This window comes from Ursus americanus, chromosome 2, assembly GCF_024610735.1.
Source record: "Ursus americanus isolate L20-20 chromosome 2, mUrsAme1.1.p, whole genome shotgun sequence".
Taxonomy (NCBI): domain Eukaryota; kingdom Metazoa; phylum Chordata; class Mammalia; order Carnivora; family Ursidae; genus Ursus; species Ursus americanus.
Genome location: NC_142128.1, coordinates 90515008 through 90534232, shown reverse-complemented (window position 1 = coordinate 90534232; position 19225 = coordinate 90515008). Strand labels below are relative to the sequence as shown.

Here is a 19225-nt window from a genome sequence, read left to right as displayed (position 1 = left end):
AATTAACAAAACATGTGGACAAAAACATGCTATATAGATAGCCAGAGCGGCAAAGTGGAATAAACAGTCAATGGGGTCACAAACACTTAAGTTCAATGGTCTAACACTTCCAAACTATGTTATCATGGACAAGTTACATAACCTCTCTAAATCTCAGTTTTCTCAACTGTAAAATAAAACTGAGCTAATAGAACTAATGAAGGGAAGGGAAGCGGACTAATAGAGTTGTTATTAAACAAGACACATATAAATATCTGGCATAGAATATGCATGTTATAAGTGAGCATTTTTAGGGGAAAGTTGTGTTTTGTTTTCGTTTTTGTGTTTTGGAGAGAGAGTGGGGGGTGGGCAGAGGAAGGACAGAGAAAGAATCTTAAGCACGTTCCGCACCCAGAGCAGAGCCTGATGTGGGTCTTAATCTCACAACCCTGAGATCATGACCTGAGCCAAAATCAGAAAGTCAGACACTTAGTGGACTGAGCCACCCAGGCACCCCAAGGGAAAGCTGCTTCTAGTTCCAGGTAAGAGTTTAAGAAAAAGAAGATAGTCAAACTGTCAAAAATCATGAGAAAATGAAAGGATTGTTTAGTAATAATGGGTTTTTGGATTTGGCATTAGATGACCTGGTGACCTCAAAAGCAACTCTACCTGAAGTTCAAGTCTGTAGCATTAAGGGCCTTTGCACAAGTTCCCAGAGCTAACTCAGTCTTTAGGACTTGGCTTTTACAGAAGCTTCTGAAAAAAGCTTTCCCTAATCTCCAAGGTGATAAAGGTAACTCTCTACAAATTGCTTCCACAGAAAGAATATATGTCTATTATCACAGCGCTTTCATATCATGATAGTGGCTTCTGTATAAAGCTTATTAATTTCATGCCATTTTATTCATCTATCATTATCCATCCATTTACCATTAGGGTAGATATTATATACCAGGTATTCTGCTATGTACTGGAGTTCTGGAAGTGAGTAAGATATGATGCCTGATCTTGAGATTATAGAGTAGGAGGGGAAATGGACTTTGAAAGAGAAAACTACTATATTATTATAAGAAATATAGAGTTCACAGAGGCAACTGAGGAAGCAAGAAGGAAGTGATCCTCTATGTGGGAGGGATAAGAAAGGCTTCATACATAAGACCACAAAGGGAACATGAAAAAGTAACAGCTGAAATCTCTCAAGAGAAAAGACAGAAGATATTTTAGACAAAGTGACATGGTTGTGCCAATGCCATGAGTTTGGGGGGAAAATGGTGTTTTGGGGTGATGACAAATCAGTTTGTATATTAGTTGATTAGATGAGAAGAACAGGTTGGGGTAAACATGTAAACTATTTTCTCATACCAGAGTTAGGATTTTATTTACAGATAACAAGAGTCAATGGCAAGGAAAAGACAGAATTACATTTTTTCTAATGGTGTTCTATTCTCTCGGTGATGTCTCACTCCCCTCCCACACCCCCCAAGGCACCTAGAGTCATTGTCTTTAATCATATCCCTTACTAAAAATCTTAAATCCACATCTATTAAGTTAAGGAAGTGCAATTCTTACAAAAAGCAAAAAACAAAAAAGGTTGTATGCCAGTAGGTGGGAGACAATACCTGCATCCTTGAACATATTTCAAAAGTTGGGGATTTTTTTTAAGTAGGCTCCAAGCCCAATGTGGGGCTTGAACCCACAACCCTGAGAACAAGAGTTACACGCTCTACTGACTGAGCCAGGCAAGCACCCCTAAAATTGTTTTTCTTAAGCGAACATACTGAAACACTTTCATTATGATGATGATGATGATTTTTTTGAGAGAGCGAGCGTAAGCGGTAGGGGGGTGGGAGGCACACGGAGATGGAGAATCTCAAGTAGACTCTGCTAAGCACAGAGCCCAACATGGGGCTCAATTTCATGACCCTGAGATCATGACCTGAGCCAAAACCAAGAATCAGATGCTTAACTGACTGCGCCCCAATATACGTTTCTAAATAAACATGTTTGTAATATGTGAGGCTAACCTTAACATTTTTTAAAGGAAACTGAATACAGAAAAAAAGTACTGATTATTTAATAACCTACCTAACGATACTACTTCTAATCTTTTCTCAGTATAATTCACTCTACACACTGCTGTGAAAATATTCTCATGTGATAATTTCATCTCCCTGGACAGTGGACTCTGGAAACTTACTAATGCCTACGTAAGAAAACCTACACTTCCTTTTTCAGTATGGCATTCGAGATTATATAATCTGGAACCGCTCTCATTTCCCAATAGTTTCTACCCCACCTTCTTATTTAGACTACTCTATTAGAAGTTTCTTAAACATCTATTGTAGTTTCTCTCATCTACATCTTTGTTCATACTGTTCTCCAGCCTGAAGGAGGTGTAGCTAAAAGAGTGTGGGGTTTTGGAGCCAGGTAGAGCTGGATTCAAATTCTAATTCTACTACTCCTTATTTAGTTGTGTTATCTTGAGTAAATCAGTTAACTTCTCTGCGCCTTAATTTCACTTGTAAACAGAGGTCAAAAGTATATACCTTAGATTTATGGTGATGACTTGGAATTAAGATAGCACTTAGTATATAATGCCTGGTTGGCATTATGTGATAGACCAGCTAAAAAGATGCTGGTTTATGGTCTTCTGTCCAGGATTTCCTTTACCTCTGTCTTCTCATTGCCAGAAAAGAGTGCTAATTTGGAGTGATGACTGCAGGTCACTTCATATAAAAGACGACATATACTTTAGGCTCTGTTCATACCAAGATTATAAACATCAAATTGGGACTTTTGCCTCATTTTTTTCACTTTGGGTTGGGATGGAAGGGTAGTGATATTTATATTCAAAATACCTCTGGAAAATTAGAATGGCTTTTCCCTTCATATGTGAGTTCATGGACTCTGTATACGGCCAAATCTGATTTTGACTCAGGATCCTGTAGCCACGGAACACATTAAACGGAATTTGCCCTTTCAGTTTTTCTGTTCGTGCGTGATCGACAGTTGCTTTATGAACGTCCTCTTCCTTTCCCTTGAGTTGAGATGCAAATACAATATGCAGAGATTTTTAACAGTTTTTCTTCTATCAATGCTCTTTAAGTGATACTGTTCAGTTATCCAGTTTCTTCACTCTTTTATTTTCTTCAAACCATCTAGACTAGAGTCCTTTCTTGTGTAGAATCTGGTCTTTTATGGATCTCCCTAGAAATATGATTTTAAGTGATATCACTGGAGAACAGGGCTTGGCCACAGAAGTAGGATGGAAGAGAGTGTTCTATAGTCAGGATATAAGGCCTTGCCAGTATTCTACTCTTCCCTGACAATCCCAATTCAAGATCTGGGAGATCTGGTGTTTCTTCATCACAAGGAAATATTTTCAAGATCATCCAGTCAAATCCAAATGCTCTCTTTCCTCCCTACTGGTATCCTTGCTTAAGATGACAAGGGATATCTATCTAAGCATAAAGATTATTATGAATAGAATGATACAGTCATAACCTACAATTAATAAAATGGGTAATTATTTTAATAAAATATATTATCTTCATTACATCATACTTCATTTTTTTTAATTGGTTCAAACACCTGTTCTTATAACTAACTTATCTAATAAGAGGAAATGAATTACTTTGCTAATAAAAAGGACTTCTAGATTTGGTGGCTTATCATATTTTCATAGTCAACATTTTTAAGCCTTTAAATAAGATTTTTCTGAATGAATAGTGGAAACATCCCATATTGAAGATATTTTTATAATCACTCTAAGACAAAGTGGACCAGATTCTTTTAATGGCAAACTGATGATGCTCTAGGTGCTGGATATTTCCTATACCTATGACTAGATTTAAGAAAGGATAGTACAAATCAAACAGAAGACATAAATGCATTTGAAATAAATTTTATCTAAAGATAAAAGAGCCTAACGTGATCATGACTATAAACACAAAATACGAGCCCACTAAATTTTACCACTGGATCTGTCTCTACATGAAAATTCACATTCATTAAAAATGATTTGGTTATAAACTGTTCCTCTTTGGGAAAATGACCATATACATATATACAAATTGATCTACAATTTCTTTGTAGGACTTCTTCTAAGATGTTTTACCATTTTGAAAGGCTAACAGTATATCAACAACTTAAGACTTCAAAGTAGTCCAAGAATCACGTCTAAGAGCCAATTTAGAAATGTAATGTGGGTAGAGAGAAACACACACACAGGAAGGGAACTGGAAGGAGATCCACCTCCACCAAAAATCTACCTCCCCCAGAATCATCAGATTGTCACCTTTCCTCCCTGTCTCAAACTAATTTTTTTTTCTGTCAAGACCTTTTATATTTGGTATTCAAAGGAACTGTGTTCAGGGGCGCCAGGGTGGCTCAGTTGGTTAAGCAACTGCCTTTGGCTCAGGTCACGATCCCAGGATCCTGGGATCGAGCCCTGCATCGGGCTCCCTGCTCAGTGGGGAGCCTGCTTCTCCCTCTCCCTCTGCCATTCCCCCTGCTTGTGCTCTCCAGCTCTCTGTCAAATAAATAAAAACCTTAAAAAAAAAAAAAAAAAAGGAACTGTGTTCACATTCAGACCATATATAACACAAAAAACTGTTTTCAGGAGTGGATATTAAAACTATTTACCAACAGAAAGAGGCACGAACTTATCAGAAAAAAACTAATATAGCTATATCATTAAATATCTGATTGTCCCTGATTTTAGTATATCCTTGGCCATAAAAGTGGTTATAATTCCATCTAGTCTTTAAGTATAACAGGAAAGACACAAATATTTCATCTTATAATGGGATTTAAAACTCATATTCTGAGGATCAAACTCTGAGCTTCCACAAAACCTCAATTAGCAAAGAAGGACGTATAACTGATGGTACTGGTGCAATGTACAAAATACTTACTTGCCTTCACATTTGAATAAATCCATCTCTAATTACTATGTCAGCTTTGATTTGTTATATAGGAGTATCACTTGATTCCTATATTCATATATCCGATCTGAGTAGAAACCAGCTGTCACCTACTAGATTTACCGGAGGAGAAAGTTTGGGCTGTTTTGGGCATATATGATCTGGCAGCGAAAGGGTGAGGGAACATATGTAGCTACATGGAAGATGAAATGGAAGAAATGGTAGCAAGCAGATTCAAAATGATGAACATATTGCAAAGGCTTTAAGCATACAAGGTTAAGTACTACCTTTCCTGGCCTTGGAAATCCTAGAAAATGAAAAAGTGGTGAGGACACCTCTCAAATATTTTTGTAAACATACCTTGAGAAATATTCAGTCATAAGTCATTCTTTTCCCCTTTGAATTAGACCTCAATAATATTTATGTTCATGATTTTTAGTCAGAGGTCATTTTAATGAAGGGTCTTCAATCTAGACTTTAATTTCTTGTGTAAAGAAGCAGAGCACAAATAATACAAGTGAGGGACACCTGGGTGGCTCAGTCGATTAAGCATCTGCCTTTGGCTCAGGTCATGATCCCAGGGTCTCGGGATGGAGCCCCCTGTCCAGAAGGGAGTCTGCATATCCCTCTCCCTCTGCCCTTCCACCTGCTTCTGCTCTGTCTCTCAAATAAATAAATAAAATCTTTAAATATAAAATCTCAAAACTGTTCATCAAAATGAAGAGTACACCAATGACTTCTAAAAAGTTTAGAAAAATAAGGCTACTTATTCAATAATTGTCTGATACAGTAATTGCTCAGAGAAAGAACTATATGGGGATTTCAGAACCACAAACAAGGACAGATCCCCACACAATTAGTTATAAATAAACCCAGCTGTGGTTTGCTCACAGCACACCTTGGTACCATGCATTAGCAATGCTACTGCAGCCCCCTTCCCCACTACCCAACCACTGTCCCCTGCTGAGAACACACACACTGAAAAAACTAAGATGTCAAATTTAGTGCGAAGAAGTTAATACTTAGTAGCTAGCTTTTCCCTGGTGATGGTCATTCCTAAAATTTGTTATAGACTTAAAAACATAAACTATTTGGAAAAAATCACTTTCTTAATGACAAATCAATTCCTAATGAGAAAAACGTCATGGAAGCTACCTCTGATTAGCTTCTTCATAGCTAAAATATTGATTGACCTCTACTGATAACCCTGATTAGTTAAGCCAATGGCCTCTCAGAAAAATAGTATTCCTATATTCAGTCCACGCCCTGGCTGTAGGTTCCTTAATCAAACAAACAATACCTATTTTTAAAACCATAAAATATCTATAACCCAATTAAGATGGATGCAGAAGTAACCTCACTTGGTTGTCTATTAAAAATCCAGTACACTTACTGGCCAAGACAGTAAAACAAAATAGCGCAGAAAGCAGTACTTGGAATGCTGGTTATAAGGTTGTATGGAGGGGAACGATCAGACTTAGCCAACTGTCCTAAGCCAGACAGAGACCTCCATGTTTATGTAGGATCACTGCAATTTGTAGACAAAAGGCATTTTTCCATTTGTCCACACGGTTGGTTCCTGCAGGTTCCATTTTTGGTGTGCTTCACTATTAAGAAGACTTCAGTTATCCAGTCTTTTCCATACCAACTTCCCAACTGCATCGGATTCTCATTTAAATACACTTTAATGCATTCAAATAAACTATAGGGGAAAAAAACAGGATTCAGACAGATAATAGAAAAAGAACCATTAAAAAAAAACACGCAGCATATAAAGTTAAAGTCATCTTTACTCTGGGAATGAAGGTTGTCAAGAACATGTACAAGGGAAGGAGGACTGAGATACAAACACAAAAAATCACATACAGCTACCACCTTTCCTTCATTACCAATGCTTTCCAAACTCTTCTCCCTTCTCATTTCCCAGCCCAAATCAAGTTAATTTTCCTTGCCACATAACAACTCAAATATTATCTCTAGACACCCACAACTTCCCTCACATATCAACACCTCCGGACCCTGAATGCTCTCCTGAATAAAGCTTGAGAATAATGTGCTTGCAATCAGATATCTGACAGAAAACAATTACTCCATACTACCAATCAATACTGCGGAGGGCCTCCAACCATGGAACTGTGCATTTCTAAGGGCACTACTTGCACAATTCCTCCAGAATACTCTGGCAAAACTGTTTCAAGAGTTCTGTACTACTTTAAGGATACCATGTAATACAGAAGAAACAGCAATGAATTTAAGACATGTGAACCTGGACTGTATTTTCGTTCTGTCATAGTACTGGCTTCACCTTCTTGGAAACTCAATTTCTTCAACTATAAAGCACATCATTTTAGGTACTTCATGGAATTTTTATGAAGACTCAAAGGAAACAGTAAAGTATCTAACCAAAAAAAGAACCAGCATATAATAGGCACCAAACAAATATGTGGCAATTATTCTCAATAAAATACTATAACCTAAATTTTTTTTTTTTAAGATTTATTTCTTTTAGAAAGAGAGAGCAGCAAGGGGTAGAGGGAAAGGGAGAAAGAAACATAAGCAGACTCCACGCTGATCGTGGAGCCTGATGCCTGGCTCAATCTCATGACCCTGAGATCATGACATAAGCCAAAACCAAAAGTCGGACGCTTAACCAGATGCACCACCCAGACGCGTCAACCTAAATTTATTTACAATTAAAAGGCAGCTGGGGGGCACCTGGGTGGCACAGTTGGCTAAGCGTCTGCCTTCGGCTCAGGTCCTGGGGTCAAGCCCCATGTCGCGCTCTTTGCTCAGTGGGGAGTCCTGCTTCTCCCTTTCCCTCCCCAGCTCATGCTCTTTCTCAAATAAATAAATAAATAAATAAATAAATAAATAAATAAATAAAATCTTAAAAAAGAAAAGGTAGCTCTCTGAAGTATGACTGTCCTAGTATATCATAGTCACCATATTCATGATCTTATAAAATTGATTACAAACATAAAGTAGGCTCCCTAGGTTAAGTACACTTAAATTTTATCTTAACTCTTGCCTAGAAAACTTAGTAGATCGGCAGCTATTGGTGGTGGTATTTTTTTGCTCTCAAAGTAAAAGCAAGGAATGTAACAGGGGCAACACTAAATGAAGTACAATTAGAGAAAAGTACCCTTGAATGGCAGCTGGTAAAATGCATTCTACAGGTGCATCAGTAACTGTTAAAAACCAGGAACCAGGACAGAGGAACAAAAAAGTACGGACTGAGCTGAGAAAGGATGAGAGGATTTAAGTAAGTGGGAGAGGAAGGACAGGCAATACAGAAATTTTTAAATGTAATGACTTGGAAGAAGATACAGCCAAAAGAAAATAAGGATGTTAATATGTCAAAAGTTGAACACAAAAATCAAAGGAATGGCATTTCATTAATAAATTTCTTTCATTGTACAGAATAAATTCTTGAGCTCAATAGCTGATTTAAACAGACCTCACAGTGGGGCGTCTGGGTGACTCGGTCAGTCAAGCATCAGACTCTTGATTTTGGCTCAGGTCATGCATGATCTTGGTGTTGAAAGACAGAGCTCTGTGTAGGGCTCTGCGCTAAGCACGGAGTCTGCTTGAGTCTCTCCTTCTCCCTCTCTGCTCCCCCCATTCACATGCACATGTGCTCTCTCTCTCTCTCTCTCTCTCAAATAAATAGATAGATAGATAGATAGATAGATAGATAGATAGATAGATAGACAGACAAAATCTTTTAACAGACCTCACTTCTTTTTGTGGCCATTTAGAGTCTTTGAAAATTTAGTTAGATGAAATCTGTTAATTCAGCAAATACTTATAAAGCAAATATAAAAAGAAAAAAAAAGCTCAACAACGGATACTTTATAGTACTTTATTACTTATGAATCCATGAGCAGTGTGTTAAAAATGAAGACTCTGGAGCTTCCAGGTTGGTGAACACATCCAAGTGATAGGAAGATGGCTTGCCCAGAGAGGCGTGAAAGCTCTATGCTCTGCCGCTGCCACCACCACCAGCACCACCAGCACCAGCAGCAGCAGGACTTTTCCCTGTGCATCTTTTCCATTTGGCTTTCCCTGAGTTGTATTCCTTTATAATAAATTAGTAAACGTTTGGTCAAATTTGGCTGATTAAACATCAGGACATGCTACCTTTTGGGTGACAGATCTTTGACTCCAGCTTTAAGATCCTGATTTACTACAAGCACTACAAGAATGTTCTAGCTTTTATTTGTGCTGTTGAGGAGATCAGAAAGAATCACAGCCTATTAACCAATGTCGTCCCTGGAGTTGGTCTTTACAACACCTTCCAAAGTAAACAATTTCCACGGGGACTTAGAGAGACTCCTAATGCGGCTCTTGGAAGGGTCTGAGATAATATCATCTAATTACTCCTGTGAAATGAAGAACAGGTCTGTGGTGGCCACTGCTGGAAACACTTGTTTTCCCCCATCCCCAATGGATACATTATTGGATCTCTACAAATTTCCACAGGTGGGATCAAGACCAGATATGTTGGGGATGGGATCTTTGTTTCTCCCATGTAATTTTAGACTATTTAATAAAAAGAAAGAAGAGAATTGTGCATTCCATAAAGAAACACCATCACCACCACAGAGGTTCCTGGGTCTCACCTTCTTTGAAACTTTAACTTAATAAATCTGAGGTTTAGAAACTTGCATTTTTAATACAAATCCCAGGAAATTAATAATTCTGAAGTAGATCACCAGTAAGACCGTATTTTGAAAAAACACTAATATAGACACTGGAAACGGTCTATAAATGTTGAATTCAGAGAAAGGAAAAGTCTACATTTTTCTGCTGTTGGTCAAGGGGTTGGTGAGAGGGAAGTGGAAAGATTTACTTCTTAATTTAAAAACACAAAATTACTGAGTGCCTATTTTCCTGATCCCATGCAGGGCCAAGACAAGACCAAGATGAACAGAACAAGAGTTTTTAACCTAATGAGGCTTTTGAGTTCAGTGAAAATGATTATACATATGTAAAGCTTATTTTAATACTTTTACATAATCTGTAAGTTTATTTAGTTAAAAATGATATTATATTCAGTATTGGAATTTGAAATACAAAAGTGCCTCACAAAAATTTAGTAGAAAATTTAACCTCACAAATGGAAATCTATGAGAATTTAAAATAAATACAATAAAATGAGAAACTGAGAACTAGGTTATTACCTATACTAGTGTGGTTTACATGTACTAGGAAGTAAACGTCCTATTCTCTTTTCTTTCATGCTCCCATTTTGGTATTTTAAACTAGCATAACAAAGGAAAATACACCACATCAGCACAACTTCACAGAATGCAGTTTGAACTCTTCACCTCTATTTTTAACTGATACTATATGCCCGGAAAGGATTCAAGTAAGACTGACGTAAAGAGTGAGTTAACACAATGAAAATTCAGATGCTTTTACTGCATGTGGAGTTATAAGTTCTTAAACATTACACATTTTTAAATATTTACTGTTTATGAGGTGATGGGAAGAAGTAGGAGCTATTCTTATGGGACAACTTTGTAAGACTTGGGAGTTACAGAAAAATATAATGGACTTCCTTGTGAAGCAAGAATTCCTGGTCACCAGAAGTATTTGAGAAGTTTGAAGGATACCCCATTAGAAATGTGATATAATTCATTTCTACACTGGGCAAAATGTAAGGAATCTAATGGTAGTCATCTATCCAATGAACACTCTACTACTTCTGTGGCTACAAAACTCAGCACTGTACTTACAGGACTTCCTGTCTAAAGACATTACAATATGTAACACACAGAAGTACAGAAAAGGGTATCTGGGCACAGTGAGCAGCAAGGTCAAAGGCACAAGGGTAAATAAACAAACAAATAAATTACCATGTGGTATTTGAGGGTCTTCAATCAGTTCAGTGTTGCTGGAGTGTACAATGTGCCTATGCACGTGGTAGGTGATCATGCTAAAGAAGCAGGTGTTAAATGGAGGGTGCTAAATGTCACACAAAGAAGCTTAGATTTATTCTGTAACCATTAGGACGTGAGGGAGCATTCTGAACAGCACAGGTAAATTAGCCTGCGACTACTAGGTGATGGCCGGGGATGATGAAGGCCTGAACTAGTAGGGGTAAGTGGCAGAGTAGCAGGGGACAAACCGAGGCTGGATTCAAGAGTGAAAGGAAAATGAGATCAGATTTGTGCTTAGACACATACCAAACTTGTTTTTACATCTCTTAAGATTCCATTCTTTAATGGTCAAAACTTTGTACTTGAATAGATTCAATTTTAAATTTAGAGAATACCTAAGAATAGGGGCACCTGGGTGGCTCAGTTGGTTAAGCGTCTGCCTTCGGCTCAGGTCATGATCTCAGGGTCCTGGGATCGAATCCTGCATCGGGTTCCCTGCTCAGTGGGGAGTCTGCTTGTCCCTCTCTCTCTGTCCCTCCCCCTGCTTGTGCTCTCACTCTCTCTCAAATAAATAAATAAAATCTTAAAAAAAGAATACCAAAGAATAGGATTGTATTTAATAAAATAAAAAAAAATTAATCCAATATTTTCCATGTTGTAATAAATCATAGCAATAGTCTATATAGTCTGAATTTCTATAGAAATCCCCTTGGTTCATAAGTAGAATACCAAATTGGCATAAATGTGTCTTCACAACTGTCAGTTACATATAAAAAGTCTGGCAAACTTTAAAAAAATTTCCTTATTTGAGATTCAATAATTAAAAATCCTAATGGATTAAGATGTTACATTATAACTTCTAGATACTATAAATATTTTCCTCACACTTTAAAAATTCTTGTCCCTGGCTAAGTAGGTCTTGAGACTTTCATTAGCAAACAAATTTCAAATAGATGATTTCGTTGCTACTACAAACTAAATGATTACATGTGGTATGGCAGGGAAGGGGTGGGTTACAGATGAACATACATTATAAACCATATTTTGCAAAAGATAATTATCCCTAAAATGTAAGAAATAAAAAACCTAGGGGCACCTGGGTGGCTCAGTCATTAAGCGTCTACCTTCGGCTCAGGGTGTGATCCCAGAGTCCTGGGATCGAGCCCCACATCAGGCTCCTCTGCTGGGAGCCTGCTTCTTCCTCTCCCACTCCCCTTGCCTGTCTTCCCTCTCTCACTGGCTGTCTCTCTGTCAAATAAATAAATAAATAGATCTTAAAAAAAAAAAGGAATAAAAAAACATATTACTATTAATAGAGTTCTGAAATATGCTGACAATACACAAATTAAGTAGCAGGAAGTAAGTCTAAGATAATTTAAAGTCATGGTTAAAAACTCCTTCTATCTGCAGAAGCAATACAAGTACTAAAAACCAGAGAGTTCAGCTTAGACATGGAGAAAACTGGAAAGAGCAAAGCCCCTATGATAAGAAAAAAAGCTGAACAACTGCTAATTAATGACATTTCTTGAACCTGTTAAAGAACTGTGTCACAGGCAGAACAATCTAAAAACCAGAAGAAACTGGTACCTGCAGGAGAGAGAATGCCAGAGTATTTCTGCTTACCTGAAACAGAAATAGCGGGATAAGCCAGTAGGAATTTTAAGTTAATGTTTAATAAAATGCTACAAGGTGGCTAGCATGGAAGTGTGAGGTCCCTGCAACTACAAACACTGGGGGTGGGAGAGTAGCATGCTCTTCCAAACTTTTCCTCCATGATCCCCACCAGGGAAGAATGGAGAGAATCTTCAGAAAACTTCTCATGTGCTACTGGCTGGAGGAAGGGAACAGCAACCATTTCCTAAAACCATGCAGATGCAGACCTACTATGTCCTCTAAAGAACAAAAGGATTGGTCTGTAGAGGAAAGGGCTGGGGGTGGGGGGTGGAGGGGCTTACAGTCTGAGGGCACTAGTAGAAACTGACTGCAGTTGAGGGAGAAGAACAGGAAAAAAATGTTTTACTCCTGGGGGAAGGGCAGGGACATATGCTAGGTCCAGCATTTCATTTGGAAGATGGGCAGAAATGATTGTTAAGTCCACACCCCCAAGACTTAGGTTCACAGGACGAGACTTGGAATGAGGATTAATCAAAACTTCAAAGAACATCCCTCCTCTCATAATAACCCCACTACATAAACAAGGAATATAGCAAGGATTGCTACAAGGGATAGATTTGTTCTGGGAAGCAGTGCAAAGGACAGACCGAAAAATCAGCAGAGAACACACTGAGAAAAATCCTCTGGCAAAGCAGCCAAGACTCTAAACACAAAGTATTACTAGAATATGGTCCAATGAGGGTAATCATAGCAAGAACAAACTTCAAAACAACCTAAATCATGACTACATTAACAGAACCCCCACAATGAAAGTGTGGCTGAATGAAAAGCATGCTCATACATAGCATAAAAAATATTTTCTTCGAGTATCTACTATCCCATACAACATGTATGGCTTTTAACCAAAAATTATAAGGCATTCAGGGAAAAACAATCCGAGGAGACAATCATTAAACTAGATTCAGGTATGTCACAGATGTTGGGACTCTCTGTAAATCAAACCAGATCAATACTTACATTAAAAGTAAATAATTTAAACACCCAATCAAAAAGTAGAGATTGTAAGACTGAATAACAAAAGAACATTCAACTATATGCCATCTACACCTTACATTCAGACATAAATAGACTGAAACTGAAACGTACTAAGATGATCTACCAAAGAAGCTGTAACCAAAAGAAAGCTAGAATGGCTGTATTAATATCAGACAAAATAGACCTTATGACCCAAAATATGACAATAGACAAAAAGGAAAATTTCATAATGATAAGAGTCAATACACATCACAGAGCTATAATAATTATATATGAAACACAATACAAAATTATATAAATCAAAACCCGACAGAATTGAAAGGAGGAATAGAAAACTGAAGAATTTATACCTGGAGATTTCAAAATTCCCACTCTCTATAACTGATAGAACAACTAGACAGAAAATTAGCAAGATTATACAAAAATTGCAAAACACTATCAACTAAGTTGACCTAATTAATTAACATTTATAGAACAGTCTACCTAACAAAAACAGAATAAAGATTCTTGTCAAATGCACACGGAACATATTTGAAACCACGAAACTAATTTTAAACCCCCAAAAGTAGAAGCCATATATTCCTCAGACCACAACAAAATTAAACTAGAAACCAAATTTGAATATTAAACAATACATTCCAAATAACTCAAAGGCCAAACAGAAAATATCAAGGAAAATTTTAAAATATTGTTACCTGGATGAAAATTAAAAATTAAAGGAGCAGTTTAAGTATTAAGTACATGTTCCTTTTGGATGTACTTTTGCAGAAGTGGTGGAAACAGGTGGTAAATAGACAGGGGAAGGCATTAAAAAAAAAGTTATTACATACCCTTTGTTCATTAACATTTTATTTCAAATGCTAGGCTAATGACCATTAAAACTTCCTTCTGTACAGCTGCTGACGTTTTTTCTCTGGAAGTCACAACAAGGCTAGAGTGAATAGCAATTACCTATTACTCTTTTTACTAACGTGTTGATGTTCCAGAATATTTCAAAAACACTTTCAAAGAGAGAAAGAACGGAAGAGGAAATAAAGTTATATGGTAAGACATTATGTGCTTTGGCAATGGTGAACACTACTCCTTTTAATGAATGGATTTGTATGGTTTTTGAAAAGATTATGAACGTGTACATGTATGTATAATCATGCACGTCTGGAGGAAAAAATAAATCAGTTCTACTTCCCTAAAAATGTGAGTTTAAATTTATATTGGTGAGTCAGTTATTTTACAAAGTATGACTGTTGCTCAAGATAAAACTTCAACACAAAATATAATATATATTTTGAACAGCGATAAAGTGGGGAAAAAGAACTAGCAGGGCAAATTAATAACCTCTTACTTCGAGGATCTCAAATTCAAATTGTAATCAATTTACTCAATTAAATTTGCCACCCACAATATTTAAAAAGAGAGCAAACACAAAACCTTTGCCTAGAATTCCTTGTCAGGTGGAATAATCTATTCAAGACATATCTTTGATGGGAAAAATCTAGAGGTCTCAGGTCAGAAATGAGATATACTTACACAAATGAGAAAAATTCATCTTATTATTATCTGAGATACTACATTTGAATCATGTTAGAATATATGAGGAAGAAAATACTAGATACCAAAAGAATATATGCTGGTCCTTAACTTATAATCTATATAATAAACATGTCTTCCAAATTTTAAAAGGGTAAAGATTTTTTAAATTTTTATATATAGCCTACACTATGAGGTAAAAACACCCAATTAACAAACAGTAAAATGAAATTATGTTTTCCTACTGTTTTGGAAACTGAACCTTGCACACTAAAAAAATGACAAAAAGAATCTTATTGAAAATTAACATGTGTAACTACTCATGCAGAATGTATAATTACTCTATTTTCTTAACAACTGACTCGCTAAGTTTCCCAAGTAAGAGTCTTCTGTTTTCAAGATTAATACATCAAAATGCCCAGGTGATAATGCAGAACAGTTAGTAAGATAATTATTTACAATAAATTTTTCATTTATAAAAACAGAAATATAGAAAATTATAATTAAACTTATAAGAAAATTTGTAATTAAATAGATAACATCTTTTTTGTTATTTTTTACCCATGTAACATGAAAATTCTATTTCACATTCCTTTTTTATATTCCCTATAAATACTTTCAGGACCTACCACCAGGCATACTGATTATCAACAAACTGTGAGAAAGAGTAAACACATTATGGATGCAGTCTTTTTATTTCAAATTAGGAATACTTCACTCTAAACAATTCTTCCTATAAAGTTCATGTTAAAAGTAAAACATGAAAAAGTAAAACATGTTTTACATTTATTCAAAGTTATATAAGTAACTCTTGGCATACCCCATAAAACATACCTTTAATAAGCTGGCTGAGATACATAAGCCCAATTGAAACTTCTTTTAATAAACAGATTTAATATATTCTTAGATGGGAAAAAGGTTTTTATACACTTATTGACCTGTTCCTCCTCTTTACTTGTGAGATTATGTGCAGATTATTAGCAATTTTTATGGAGTTATTTTTTCTTTCTTATGTGTTTTTTGTTAAAATAGAAAATGAGATTTAAAAAAAAATTAACTGAAGTATAGTTAACATACAGTGTTATATTAGTTTCAAATGTACAATATGATTCAATAATTCTGTACATTATCTAGTGCTCATCACAATATACATATTCTTAATCCCCTTTATCTATTTCACCTATCCCCCTACACACTTCACCTCTGACAACTACCAGTTTGTTCTCTGTATTTAAGAGTCTGTTTTTCTGTTTCTCTTTTGATCTTTGCTTGTTTTGTTTCTTAAATTCCACAGGTGGAATCATAGTATTTGTCTTTCTGACTTATTCCACTTAGCATTATACCCTCTAGGTCCATCCATGTTGCTGCAAAAGGTGAGACTTCATCCTTTTTGATGGCCGAGTAATATTTCATCATGTGTATATATTATATCTTTTTTACTCATTCATCTATTGATGGATACTTGGGTTGCTTCCATATCCTGGCTATTACAAATAATGCCACAGTAAAAACACAGGAATGTACGTAACTTTCTGAATTAGTGTTTTTGTTTTCTTTGAGTAAACAGTAGTGGAATTACTGGATTGTACAGTAATTCTATTTTCAATTTTTTGAGAAACCTCCATACTGTTTTCCACAGTGGCTGCACCAATTGACATTCCCACTAACAGTGCACAAAGGTTCCTTTCCTCCACAAACACTTGTTATTTCTTGTCTTTTTGGTTCTAGCCATTCTGACAGGTGAAAAGTGATATCTCATTGTGGTTTTGATTTGCATTTCCATAATGATGAGTGATGCTGAGCATTTCTTCATGTGTCTATTGACCATCTGTATGTCTTCTTTGGAAAAATGTCTATTCAGGTCCTTCGTCTATTTTTAAATCAGATTATTTATTTTCAGGGTGTTGAATTGTAGAAGTTCTTTATATATTTTGGCTATTAACCCCTTATGAGATATATCATTGGCAAATACCTTCTCCCATTCAGTAGGTTGCCTTGTCATTTTATTGATGGTTTCCTTCTCTGTGCAAAAACTTTTTAGTTTGATGCAGTCCCAATAGTTTATGTTGGCTTTTGTTTCCCTTGCCATAGAAAAATGTTTCTACGGCTGATGTCAAAGAAATTATTCCCTATGCCTTCTTCTAGGAGTTTTTTGGTTTCAGGTCTCACATGTAGGTCTTTAATCCATTTTAAGTTTATTTTTGTGTATGGTATAAGAAAGTGGTCAGTTTCATTCTTTTGCATGCAGCTGTCCAAATGCCATTTGTTGAAGAGTCCATCTTTTTCTCACTGTATACTTTTGCCTCCTTCGTCATAGATTAATTGGCCATATAATCGTGGGTTTATTTCTTGGCCCTCTATTCTGTTTCATTGATCTATGTGTCTATTTTTGTGCCAGTGCCACACTGTTTTGATTACTATATTTTTATATTTTATCTTGAAATCTGGGATTGTGATACCTCCAGCTTTGTTCTTGCTTCTCAAGACAGCTTTGGCTATTCAGGGTCTTTTGTGGTTCCATACAAATTTTAGCATTATTTGTTCTAGTTCTGTGACATTTTTTTCCAAACATGTATTAACAAATTAATGTAGAATTCTTCATACAATTAGTCTGTTCTTCATATGACAGATGTACTTTGGGTGAGTGTCACATGATGTCGGTTAAAATGCTTATTCACAGTCAAAAATCTCATTTGAGCTTTACGACAGCCCTGTGAGGCAGTAAATCTGGTGCCGCTTCCTTTCTTAAAAGATTAGAAAGCAAACAGAGGCAAAGTGATTTGGTTAAGGTTTCTCACTCTCTTAAAATAATAGACAATGTGACGCTAGACTGGAAGAAGTAGAGGAAAAGTGAAGGGATTAAAATAAAGAGCTTCTGTACACTAATTCTGTGATTTTTTCTTTTACATCTGCCAGGCTAGGATGCCTGGGTGGCTCAGTCGTTAAGTGTCTGCCTTCGGCTCAGGTCATGATCCCAGGGTCCTGGGACTGAGTCCCACATCCAGCTCCCTGCTCAGCGGGGAGTCTGCTTCTCCCTCTGCCCCTCCCCCCACTCATGCTCCCTCTCTCTTTCTCTCTCTCCTTTCTTCCCTCTCACAAAAATAAATAAATAAAAAATCTTTAAATCTGTCAAGTTATATAAGAATTAATGTAAAACTGAAAGAGCAGAAAATTAACATTTATAATTTTTAGTAACTGGTATTGCTAGTACAATTTAATTCATAGTCCTATCAAGTCAACCTGCCAGAATACAGTTTATAGCACTAATTTTTAATCATTAATATTTTGATCCCCTTTAGGAATCTATTAAAAGTAATAAACTCTCTAGTAAAATAACCACATGGACATGACAAACTTTTTCATATGCTTTTAGTGGGTCAAAGAACATCTAAAAAACCTTGAGGGGTAGGTTCCATGAATTCCAAATTAAGAACTTTGTAGTAGACAAATCAAAGAGCCCCAAAGAACCATTAAGAGTAAACTATGGTAATTACTAATCTAACTAAGACACATATTTGATTTAACAAGGAGCTTTAAAAAAAGGATTCAATCCTGGAAAACTAGTTAATCACATCAACTAAGTACTCGTCTGAAGTGTTAGAACTACCATCCATTCTATTTCTGTTAGTATTTCAATGTAAACAGAGCTAACTAATGCAAACATGCAAGACTATAGCTACATAGTTAGAAATATGAGGATGCTACTGACCGATGCTTTCATTTTACACACAGATTAATTAGCACAATCAAAACTTCAGAGCAATGTCAGAAAGGGGAAAAAAGCATTGGTCTGTTATTTTTCCCATCTCATAATAATCCCTTAAAATATTAAGTAATGAGAACAGAAGCTTTTATTAGAGGAACATACGAGCAGATGTTATTAAGATGCAATAAAAATTCAAATACAGTAACTTTCTATTAACCTGTGACAATAGGAGTCTGTCTGAACACTTACTGACAATGTTAAGTTGCCAAAATTAATGCAAAACATAATGTAGTAATTACATTATCAGAAACATCACATTAAGAGTGAATTAGTAAAGAATATGGGAACAAAGAGGAGCCTGGGTAGCTCGGTCAGTTAGTTGTCCAGCTCTTGTTTTCAGCTTGGGTCGTGATCTCACGGGATCGAACCGTGGGTGGGGCCCTGCACTCAATGGAAAGTCTGCCTGGGATTCTCTCCCTGTGCCCCTCCCCATGCCTGTGTGTGTGTGCTCTCTCTTTCTAAAATGAATAAATCTTTTTAAAAAAATGAATAAG

At 36.3% G+C, this 19225-nt stretch overlaps 1 protein-coding gene and 1 non-coding gene across 5 annotated transcripts in view; both read right to left on the bottom strand.

Annotated features, from left to right (window-relative positions):
- Positions 1 to 19225, bottom strand: part of COP1 (COP1 E3 ubiquitin ligase) — a 241315-nt gene that overhangs the window by 15447 nt on the left and 206643 nt on the right. The window lies entirely within an intron of this gene.
- LOC123801470 (small Cajal body-specific RNA 3) lies at positions 6357 to 6497 on the bottom strand. Its single transcript, XR_006782239.1, has one exon.